The 13,055-nt window shown below is 33.1% G+C and overlaps 1 non-coding gene across 1 annotated transcript; it reads left to right on the forward strand.

Moving 5' to 3' along the window:
- The first annotated feature begins 5,735 nt into the window (after positions 1-5,735).
- On the forward strand, positions 5,736-5,841 carry LOC123196024. The gene has a single exon (XR_006497569.1). It is a non-coding gene; the product is annotated as a small nucleolar RNA R71 (small nucleolar RNA).
- The last annotated feature ends 7,214 nt before the right edge of the window (positions 5,842-13,055 follow it).

Raw genomic sequence — 13,055 nt, forward strand, 5'->3', positions numbered from 1 at the left:
TTGCAAAGTTTAGGGGAAGAGTAGCAAAGGTCGAGAGCTTACTTAGGGTGTCTATAGAGAATGCTTTACTGTTGTAGGGTGCGACTTACGTTACTGTTGGTTCTTTTTGGGCTTTAATGAGTTGCTAGGCATCTTTAAAGCTAGATGAGGAGGCGATGGTGTCATTATATCACTGGTCGTTAGAGAGGAAGGCGGTGGTGCTACGGTGGAAGATTTGGTCAGACATTCGCATGGTCTCTTCCATTGGGAATGCAATTAATTTGACCCATTTTGGAACAAAAAAATTTGTTCAATGTTGGCTAGAGAATTTGGTAAGAAGTGAGAAAATGTGGTTGTTTTGGGGAAATGAGGAGGATGTGTGTTGTGCGAAGAAGAAGAGGAAGTGGAAGAGAGGTACTGCTAAAATTAAGTGGTTTGGATGCTAGAGCTAACATAGCTGCTACTTTGTGAAGAGGATAAGGGACGTGTCAAGCTTGTGCAAAAATGGGGTTGTGTGATGCGTGGCTTTTGTTTGAATGAGGGAAATGAGCAGTTGTTAGTATCAAGCTCCCATTTTGGTGTTGTTTGTTACAGTGGTGAGAAATAGCAACATGGTTGGAGTTGGGATGCAAAAGAAGTGTGTTAAAGAGGAAATTGGGGTGACACGTGGATGAATCAGAGCAAAGGGTGGCGTTAAGGAAGGTTGATGTGTCTATTAAGAGAAATTAGAGGAAGAGAACATCAATGCTACATGTCTTGTGTAGGAGATGTGGCTGTTTGTGGAGATAGAGGACGCGTGCTGTACAGAGAAGAAGAGGAAGATTGTTGTGTGCTACGCTAGCTAAAAGGAGAAAGAAAGCTTATGTGTGCTTCTGTTGGCTGAAGGAAAGAGTAACACGTCAAACTGGTAGAGAAATGGGTTGTTTGCTGATATGGTTTTGAGAAGGAATAAGTTGACTGGGTTGAGGAGGTTAACGTGTGCTGTTGTTTAGAGAAGAATAGCGAGCATGTTTGCTACTGAAGGGAGATGAGAGGTAAGGCATGCCCTAAGAAGAGATGCCACTGCGGAGAGAAAATCGTGTGACACCGAAATGAGGTAGATTTACGGCAGAAAGAAAAATATGTATATGTATTTTTCCCAAAAAATAATTAAAATAAAAAAGGGAAATAAATAAATATATAAATTAAATTAAATTAAAGAAAAAAAAGACACCTTACCAATTTTCCAAAGATCAAATATGCACACTTTTATGTGCATATTTGGTGCCCATAAATACTGCTCCCTTCAACTCAAAATACAACTCCTAAGAAAATTCAAATTTTACATTCTTCATTAACCAATTCAACACCGCATGAAGAATTAATCAATCTAATTAATGTAATCAATGGTGGGAATACAAAAATCATATTAATCATGACCAATGAAAACATCAATTTGAATAAACTTAATTGTACCCTTTTTTTTACCTTGAAAATACTCCTTATTTCCAAATTTGGATTCCAGTTACTTGACATTCCACAATTAACTTGAAATAAACAAAAAGAACAAGTTTAAACTAAATGTGGGAAGAATTATTTATCAATAAGCTAAATGAAAGTAGTTTAAGGAAAAAAGAACTTGGGTTGCCTCCAAAGAGTGCTAATTTATGGTTCTTAGCTTGACCAATAGCAGGGCTTATTTTAAGGGATTAGAAAGTAGTTGAGACACATCCACTTCCACTTGGTCGCTAAACTCTGTCTATTGACTTTAAATGCTGCAAAATTTTCACTCCATATCTCAATGACTCAATGGGGAAATATCTTTAAGATCTTAAAATGACCGGACCACTTTGACTTAAGTTTTCCTAGAAAAAGCTTCAATCTTGAGTTGAAAAGCAACACTTGATCACCTTTTTTGAAGTTTTTATTTAGAAAAGCTTATCATACTACCTTTTAGTTCTCTTCTTATATATTTAGGCATTCTCATAGGCATTCAATCTAAACTCTTCCAACTCATCTAGTTGAAGAAGACACTTTTCACCAGTTTTTTTCAAATCGAAGGTCAATAACTTGATAACCCAATAAGCTTGATGTTCCAACTCCACCAGAAGATGAAAAGACTTACCATAGATAATGCAGAAGGGAGATGTACAAATGAGAGTTTTAAAGGTTGTACGGTATGCACAAAGAGCATTGTCCAATCTCAAACTCTAATCTTTCCTTGAAGCATTTACGGTTTTCTCAAGTATGCTTTTGATCTCCTTATTAGAAATCTCAACTTGCCTATTAGTTTGAGAGTGGTATGGGGTTGCGACCTTATGGGTAACTCCATATTTCTTTAACAATTTCTGAAATAGACGATTATAAAGGTGAGAACCAACATCATTTATAACAACTCTTAGAGTCTCAAATCTTGCGAATATATATTTCTTCAAGAATTTTACCACAACCCTAGCATCGTTGGATGGACTTGCAAGTATCTCAACCTATTTAGAAACATAGTTTACAACAACCAAGATATAATTATTCCTATAAGACATAGGTTATGGTCCTATGTAATTAATGCCCCATATATCAAAAATTTCAATCTCAAGTATACCATTTAGAGGTATCACATTCTTTCTCAAAATATTTCTAGTTCTTTGGCACCTATCACATGTTAGAACAAATTTCTTCGCATCTTGAAAAATAGTTAGCTAATAGAACCCACTTTGGAACACCTTAGTTGTTGTCTTGATGGCACTAAAATGACCTCTACACTTAAGAGAATGATAAGGTTAGTACACTTTCTATCTCATCTTGTGGTAAGCACCATCATATAATCCCATCAAAACATCTTTTGTAAAGCAATGACTCTTCCCAAAAATAGTTCTTCACCTCTTATAAGAACTTTTTCTTTTGCTGGTGATTCATCTCTGGAGGTAGTACACCATACACAAGATAATTCACATAATTTACATGCCACAGTACTACCCAATAAGATATTTCCATAAACTACTTATTTGAAGAAGAGTCATTAATAGGTAGACTCTTATCAAGACCACTACACTCAGCTTGCTCTAAACGAGACAGATGATCAACAACAACATTTTTTGTCACCTTTTATCCCTTAATTCTAAGTAATATCCACCTAATCAACCTCGGTTTTGCATCCTTCTTATTTAGGAGATATTTAATGGCTAAATGATCCATGTAGACGATGATCGTGGACCCCACTAAATAAGACCTAAACTTATCAAAAGTAAACACTACAACAACAAGTTCTTTCTCAATGGTGGCATAGTTGACTTGTGTTTCATCTAAAGTGTGACTGACATAGTAAATTGCATAAATCTTTTTATCTTTTCTTTGACCTAAAACTACCCCTACAACGAAGTAACTAGCATCACACATTACCTTAAAAGGTAGACTCCAATCCGATGGTTGCATAATGGGAGCTGAAATCAATGCTTCCTTTAATCTCAAAATGAATTAAGATAATGTTAGTCAAAATTAAAAGGAACATCTTTAGCAAGTAAATTAGACAAAGGCTTAGCAATTTTCGAAAAATCTTTGATGAAACGCCTATAGAACTCGATGTGGCATATTAAGGTTCAATTTTCTTTGATGTTTAATTTTTGAAACAATTTGATGACTTTATTTCTCACTACCTCTTTCATATTAGGATGCAATTTTCTTTGATGTTCAATGTTAGATATGAAATCATCAAGCATATGGATACGATGCATACACATAGTAGGTCTTATTCCTTTGATATCATGAATGTTATAACCAATGATTTTCCTATATGTTTTAAGTTCCCTTAGCAACTTATCTTCTTGTTTATCATTCAATTCAACATTTATAATCACAAGATAAATAAAATTAAGGCCAATAAAAGCATACCTCCAACTAGTAGAAAGAAGAGAATGGTTACCTAACTTGAGTTCTTCATACTTGAAATTAAAAATAAGAGTAACCATAGGATTTCCTTCCATAGACTGAACATAAGCTGTAATTTCCATGTTTTCATCTTTGATTGAAGTTGCATGAACAATGCATAACTCAAGTGGATCCTTAGGATATTTCATGATAAAGATTTCTTTCACGTAATCATTGATAATGTCAACCTACAATAATAATTCACAATGTTAGGTTGCTTTGACATTCAAAAAACATTAAAATTTATTTTTTCATCTCTAATCTCAAAAGTGAGTTTTTCATTTTTAACATCGATGATCGCTCCTTTTGTGGCTAGGAATGGTCTTCCCAGAATAACAAGAACTTGAATATCCTCTTCTATTTCTAAAACCACAAAGTCTATGAGGATATAAAATTTTCTAATTTTAATTGGCACGTTTTCTATTATCCCAGTAGAATCCTTTATGGATCTATTCGCTAATTGTAAGGTCACTATTATAGGTTTTAATTCTCTAAGCTCTAAACTCCAATCTTTTACAAATAGACAAAGGTATTAGACTTATACTTGTACCAAAATCACATAAAGCTTTTTCAAAAGATTCTTTACCAATTACATAAGGAGTAGAAAAACTCTTTCGATTCTTAAATTTTAGTGGTAGCTTATTTTGTAAAATGGCACTAAACTCATCTGAAAGAGCTACCATTTCAAACTTTTTTAAGTTTCCTTTTATTTAAGAGGATATCTTTGAGAAACTTGACATATGTCGACATTTGAGTTATAGCCTCTATAAAAGGAACATTGAGATGTATCTACTTGAAGATATCCAAAAACTTTCCAAACTGTTAGTCAAGCTTTGCTTTTTGAAACCTTTAAGGAAAAGGTAAAAATGTTGTACTTGTTTTGGATGACACTTTCTTTTCATGGGCTTCTTGAAAATTTCCTTTAACCTTTTTCTTCAATGGATCTTCTTTACTATACTTTTCAACTTCCTCTTGCTTACCCTTATTATCAACCTCATGCTTAACCTTGCCTACAGGTTCACCCAATTGTTTACCATTTCTAGTGATGATTGCCTTACAATGCTTCCTTGGATTTTGAGGTTGGCTAGGTAACTTTTCCATTTTCCTACAATTGGAAGCACTTGCTTATTGACCTATTTATACCTCAAGCATCCAATTATATGTGGTTAATTGATTAACCTTGACAGTGAGTTGTCTAATCGCTTCATTTTGGGTATTGATTTTATATTTTTAGGCAAGAATGAAGTTCTCAATCATCAATTCCAAAGTTGATTTTTGCTCTTAAGGAGGTTGAGTGTAATGTAGAGATTGTAGGTTAATGTTTCTAGCTTGAAATCCTAGAAGTAGATGTTTAAAATTTTGGTTTAGGTTAGAAGTATTGGCTTAGATTGACCATGTGAAGTTTGGGTGGTTCCTCCAACCTGGGTTATATGTATTTGAGTAAGGATTACCCTGTCCCCTTTGGTTGTAGTTGAGAAAATTCACTCGCTCATTTGTAGGCTCATATGCATAGTGGATACCTAAATGACATTCAAAGCTTGCATGATCTCTTTCACATATCTCACAACTATGAGTACTTACAACCTTCAAACCTAATATCTCTAATTTCTTTGTCAATGTATCCAACTTAGCATTCATTATAGTAATTCCATCCACCTCATGTACTCACAAATGTCTTCTATAACTAGTTTTATCATTAGACCATTGACAACTATTGGATGCCATTTCTTTGATCAAGTGCAAGATTACATCAGATGTTTTACCCATTAATGACTCTATTAGTAGTTGTATCCAAAATACTTTTCAATAAATGCAAAAGATTATTATGGAAAGTTTGAACAACTAGTCAGTTAGGCAAACATGATGGGGGCACTACTTTTGTAAATCCTTAAACCTCTCCCAAGCTTCATAGATAAATTCATCATCCCTTTGGTAAAAAGTGGTGATCTCATTTCTCAATTTAACAGTTTTACCAGATAGGAAATATTTTGCAAGGAAAGCTTGAGAAAGTGCCTACCATATAGTAAATGTACCAAGTGCCCTAGAATCCAACCAAGTAGTTGTTCTATTCCTCAATGAAAATGGAAATAACCTCAATTTAATTGTATCTTCAGAAACCTCATTCATTTTGAAGATGCCACATATCTGAGAGAAATTTGACAAGTAGACATGTGGATCCTTATTTACCAATCCTCCAAATTAATTTTATTGTACCATCTAAATAATGGAATGTTTGATCTCAAGATTGTTGGTAACCATAGTAGGTTTCACTACACTAGAATAATCATCATGTGTAATAGGTACAACATAACCACGAAGAGCTCGTTAATTGTTGATGTTATCCTCCATGGCAACTTTTTATCTTGCTCGTCTTTTTCTTCTATGTCTTCTAATGGTTCTCTTGATTTCTAGGTCAAAATCTAATTATTCTGTATTTTGAGATTTGTTTATAAACCAACAGAGCACCTACAAGAAAAAAACCAAAAACAATGAGAAATCAAATAAAAGAAAAATAAAATAAAATAAAACTCTAGTCTAGTCAAACTGCAAATTATACTAATATCAACAAAGCAATAATCCCGCCAATGATATCAAAAACTTATTGCCTATAGCTCGCAAATATACGAGTCTATCAAGTAATATAAAAAGATGTTGGTCCTACAGGGATTGATTGTCGAGTACTAGTTCGTTTTATAATTTAAATTAGCTAGAGAAATAAGATACTAAATAAGGGAAATTGAATTAAAATTAATTGAAATGTAAATTAACAAGCTTAAATTAAAAAAAGAAATAAAGACTTAACAAATTAAAATTGAAATACCAATATAAAGAATCCTAGGGTTTATGATTTCACTATCAATTACTAAAAAATCAGTAACAAATCCAATTAAAATCAATAATAAGATGAATTGTTGATGATTGATTATCTTATTTTACCAAATTCTTTTCTCAAGGTTAATTAAGCGTGTTAAGATTAAAAGCGTACATACTTTTGTGGTATGATGTTAATCAAAACTCATTAATTTCTATGACAATCAATTTACCTACAAAGGATTTATATTTATCACTTAATAAAATCCTAGGTTTAGCAAGGTATAAACTAATTAAGTATGTATTTCTCAATATCATGCTTCAATCTACAAACAAGCATGGTGTTGGGCCCTAATACTAAACAAGAAGTTAAAATTACAATTATTAAATCAAACATTCATCATCATTAATTAAAAATTAAAACCCATTACATAATCTTTGAGAATTTATAGATTCATCATAAACCCTAGCAAAGGAAATTAGTTATTCATAGCTATAAAGTTCAAACTACAAGATAAAGCTGAAAAGAAAGGCATTTTAAATCAATAAAAAAAGATATTAAGAGAGGTAGGAAAAACTTTAAGGTCTTCAAATCTTATTCTCTTTCTATCTTTAATCTTCAATCTTCACTTTTTTACTTGTTTCTTGGAACTTTCTTTCTCTAAAAATCCTTTGGGCTGCTTTATTTTGGTGATAGGGAAATGGAGAAGACGTAACTTTCTTTTTATATGTTGTCACTTAACCCTATTTTCTATTTTTTTAAATGTTATTTACAACCAATACTTATGGGCACCAATTATAGTCATAAGATTGCCTATAATTAACCTCTGCCTCCTTATATAAAGTCTTCTCATTTGCTTCTTTAAGATTTTATTTTTGCTCTGAAAGGTCTATTATGTCATTAGAACATCTAAGAATATAATTCAAAGTGCAAAATAAAATCAAGCCATCAAAATTAAAGAAAACTTAAAGAATTTGACAAAATGGACCAAAATAGTTATGTGTCTTTTATACACGCATCATATAACTTTTTTGTCGATCTTGGGCTTGTTTCATTCTCTTTCTAATCAGTTGAACATCCTTAATCATCTTCTGAGTTCATCTTTTTCATCCAACTCATCCTAGTGTAGAGGAGAATAACACCTCCTAATATAAAGTGCCTTATAAATGAACTCTACTAACGGTAACATTTCAACCCATATCACCTTATGGTCCAAATAACAGGTTCTCAACATATCCTCCAACACCTGGTTGGTCCTCTCAGTTTGACCATTTGTTTGCAAGTGATAAGTTGTACTAAATACCAAATTAGTGTCCAATGATCTATGTAAACTCTTTTAATAAGCTAACACAAACCTCATGTCCCTATTAGATACTATTGTCTTAGGCATACCACGTAATCTAATAATCTCTCAAACATATAACTTTCCCAGTTGATATGTAAGGGTTATGTCTTTAATAGTAGGAAATATGTTGTCTTGGTCAATCTGTCATTATTATTCAAAGCACATTATATCCATTTTGAACTCTCAGGATCCCAACAATGAAGTCTATAGAAATATGCTCCCACTTTCACTCAGGTAGACTTAGAGGTTGAAACAATCCTAACATTTTTTGGTGTTCAACCTTAATTACTAGCAAGTAAGACATTTGCCACGTAATTACCCATATCTCTCTTCATGTCAGACAACTAGAAACTCCTCCTCAAATATTGATACATCTTTATACTCCTAGGATAGACAGTGTAAAAAGAATTATGAGCCTTTACAAGTATCTTTTACCTTAACTCTATCACAGGTAGGATACAAACTCTGCCTCTAAACTTAAGGACATCATCTATCACTTGAAAGTTTGTCTTGAAACCATCTCGAATCTTTTACTTACACCAATCATCTTATAATTGAGTTGTCTTGATCTCCTTCATTAATATGAATCTAATCTCCAATCTAGATATAATCTAAATCACTAACTCAATCTACTCTTAGTCTAGATCTGACTGAATCTTTTTTTGAACTGTTAACTATTATAGAAATACTTTTCTACTGAGGGCATTTGCCACAAAATTTGCATTGCCCAAGTGATACTTGATATCACAATTATAATCCTTCGCTAGTTGAAGTCATCTCTTTTGTCTCATTTTAAGCTCTTTCTAGGTGAAAAAATATTTAAGGCTTTTATAATCAATGTATATCTTGCATCTTACCTCATATAAGTAGTACCTTTAAATCTTAAGAATGAATACTATAATAGCTAACTCCAAGTCATGAGTGGGGTATCTAATCTCAAAATCTTTTAGTTGTCATGAGACATATGTTATAACCTTACCTTACTGCATTAACACTACTCCTAAACTACTATAAGATGCATCAATGTACAGATCATACTCAACCCTCTCCTTTGGTAGAGCCGATATTGAAGTAGAAGCCAATCTTCTTTTTAACTCTTGGAAGCTTTTCTCACATGGATCTAACTATTAAAACTGAGTTTTCATTTTAGTGAGAGTTGTGAGAGGTTTTTTCTAGCTTATCAAACCTCTTAATGAACCTATTGTAGTACCTAGCCAAACCTATAAAACTACATACCTCATTAACAATTTTTGACTTTTGCCAATCTAGGACTACCTCAATTTTACTCGAGTCCACTATTATACCCTCTATCGAAACCACATGCCCTAAGAAGGTTACTTTATTAAGCTAAAATTCACACTTAGAGAACTTTGCATATAGTTTTTTTCCCTCAACCTTTGTAAAGTAAGTCTCAAGCGTTGTTCATGAAGACCACTATAGAATTGTCTAGGTAGTCATGGAGTACTTTGTTCATCAAATCCATAAATACTATAAGGGCATTGGTCATGTCTTATTCAAGAAATTGTTTTGGGTATATCCTGTTTAGTTACCCTTACTTGATAGTATCTTAACCTCAGATCAATCTTAAAGAATATGATTAATTCTCTTAACTGGTCAAATAGATAATCTATTATAGGTAAGGGGTACTTGTTCTTCACTGTTACCTTATTCAGTCTTCTATACTCTATACACATTTTCATGGACCCATATTTCTTCTTGACAAATAGAATAGAAACTCCCCAAGAAGAGTGACTCAATCTGATAAAGTCATTCTCTAATAAGTCTTGAAGCCGCTTCTTAAGCTTTTATAACTTAGTTAGGGCCATTTTGTAGGGTGTCTTAGAGATAGGTGATCTGCCTAGTGCCAATTCGATATTAAACTCTATGTCTCATTTAGGAGCTAATCCCCGTAACTCTGTTGGAAACATATCTAGAAACTCTTGAACAACTAGCATCTTTTCTACACTTGGGCTTAACTCGACCTGACTTACTACATGAGCTGAGAAACCTGTGCATCCTTTACTTAACATTTTTCTTACTTTTATTGAGTTGATTGTCATGTTCTTGGTGTACCCTTCACCGAACTTAAATTGATCCTCTATCTTAAGGCTAAACTAAATATTTTTATGCCAATAATTAATCTCAACTCCATTACTCCCTAAGAAATTTATCCTGAAAATTATGTCAAAATCTAGCATTTCAAACATTGTTAGGTCTACAAGAAGCTATCTACTTTGAATCTCAATAGCCTATCTCATTAACATCTTGTTACTTATCGTAGTCCTATCATTTGACAACTTTATCTTAACTCTCTAGGCCATCTCGACTAATTATACTCCTAACTTCTTTACTAGACTATTGGCTACAAAATAATGAGTAGCACCACAATCAATCAAAATCTAAATAAGAGTACCAAGATAAGAAATTTGACTAGTAACTATTGTTGGATTGGTTTTAGCTAGTCTCTGGGTGATTGTGTATACTTTGGCAATGACTACCCCATTGGTTACTTGGTTTGGACTAGGGCCCTAAGACAAGATTTGGTCATATACCCTAGTTGATGACACCTATAACAAACTATTTATCTTGTTAGACATTCTCTTCTATGATGTTTGCCACAAATTTGACAAGTTGGAATCGTAAACCTTCTTTGCTTCTTATTGCTTTTCCACCCTTTCTTATTTCCTTTGGGTTGGAATGACCTTTTGTCTTTTCTTTCTGCTAAGAGACCCCTCCAAATTGGGGCACTATTATTGTTGACTATGGTATTGGTGTTAGTATTGTTATTGGTACTATAGTTGACTAAGTTAAGGTCTGACCATACATTCTCTTAATAAATACCTTAGCCCTCAATGCCCTACTTAAAGCCTCACTATATGTTTGGGGTGACTGTGTAGTTGTCATGACATCCTAAGCTATGGTTGGATTGAACCTATACACAAATTTCTCCATTTTCCCAATCTTTGTACTGGTTATCTCAAAACATACCTTGCTAGATAGTCGAACTTAGTAGAATGCTCTTTTATAGAGTCTATGCCTTGTGTCAAAATGAGGAACTCCTGAGCTCTGATACACATCATATCTACCCTTTTGTACTCAACCTCAAATCTCTGCTTGAACTTTGTCTAAAGCATCTTGGAGGTCTTGGTCATCTCTTTAACAAGATTCTACCATCTTCGACATTTGACTTGAAGAAATATGTGACATATCTAACTTTTTCTTAATTAGTCATATCAAACAAGGCCATAACACACTCTATTGACTCCAGCCACTCCTCAATTGCAATCAATTCCTTGGCACCATCAAACATTTAAGGCTGGTGTATACTAGGTAGATTAAAGATAAAGTACAATTAAGTCTTGGCTAGTGTTAGGTAAATTGACTATTTGAGCATACTTAACTTTTCAAAACTTCTTAAATAAATTGATATAAGAATTTGAATAAACATCATTTATTTATAATCAATTGATAAAATTACCCTTATCACAAAAATAACTAGAAATTTACAAAAGATGTCAAATCATAAAAAGTAAATTGAAAAACATAGCTAGTCTGATACATACATAAAATCTAAACAAAATAAAAGCTAAAAAGATAGAAATGCCCTTGCCGCTTACACTTGTGTGTTGGGTTGTAGGGTACTATTAACTAGCAGTGCAATGAAATTAAAATTTTAAAAAATTATCAAAGATCTTAAAACTTATCCAGGATACCCGTTTTAATATATAGATTCATGAATGTGTTAAACACGCATAGGGTGTTTAAAAATTATATATGTGTTGTTAACTCCTTCAAGACTTCACATGGCTATGTAAAGATCACTATCCAACCCTTTTGAGACAACACTTTAGTATCCATGTAAAGCACGAATATGAGGCGATCAAGAAAAAATGTTGATAGGGTTTCTATCAACTGGATCTTGGAAATTGGATTATAGCAAAGTGAGAAGAAGGTTATGACAATGAAAGCTTGTGTCAACAAGGTTCTAGGCATGAAGACGTGTGTTTAAGATGTATATGTTGGCTTGTTGTAAAAAATTTTGAATCAAACTAAACACCTTTATTTATAAGGTATGCATGAATCCTAAGTTAGTTAGTATTCTAACCACTTATGTGATAAGGTATCCAAGAGTTTTTATTAAATTAAGACTTTTAATTTATTTGAAATTTTTAATCATAATGAAATTAGGATTCTAACTAAACTTAACATTTCTTTCAAATAAGGACTTTGAAGAGTTCTTGTTTAACTAAAACGTCTTACTCATAAGTTAACTCAACCAATTATCTTGTATCTCTCATTTGGTCTTACTCGGTTGGACTCTTAAGTAGGTTTAATTGAAACCATGTATTGCATTTGCACGATGCCACATGGCATCATGCACACCAAATAATTCTAGTCAAAACATATTCATACATTTCTTTCTTTCCATGATCCCAAAATTGTCATAAAATGATTCTTACCTCTTAGTTCGTATAAACCCCTTAATGTGTGTGACCATAAGTTCTTTATCAAACTGAAAGTATCTAAATTCTTGAATTCAAACATAGACAGGATGAGTTACTTGGAATGGCATTGGTGAGAGAGGTGGAATTTAGTATAGAGTTAGTGTTAGGGACAACACCCATTTCTAAGGCCTTGTATAAAATGGCACTGATAGAGCTTCAAGAGTTGAAAATGAATCATCTAGTCTTATGAATCATCGTGTGGCCATGGACACATGCTTGGGTTGAATTCGAATTAAAAGCCAAGAACATTAAAGCTAGTGTCACACGACCAGATAATTACTAGATATGTGCGAAAGTGAGAGTAATTATGAAAGCAATGAATGTCAGACACCTATAAGATGCATCATGCACTCAGTGTTAATGTGTGTAGCCACTTAGTTTAGTTTAGTTTAGTTCAGGTGTACATGGTGAGGAAGTGGCTTTTACATAGTCCTTACATGATTAGCAACATGCATTATATATGTACCTGAGGTAGAAGTCATCTTTGGATGGTTAGTCAACAGTTTTGATCAAC

This window comes from Mangifera indica, chromosome 1, assembly GCF_011075055.1.
Source record: "Mangifera indica cultivar Alphonso chromosome 1, CATAS_Mindica_2.1, whole genome shotgun sequence".
NCBI classification, from domain to species: Eukaryota; Viridiplantae; Streptophyta; class Magnoliopsida; order Sapindales; family Anacardiaceae; genus Mangifera; species Mangifera indica.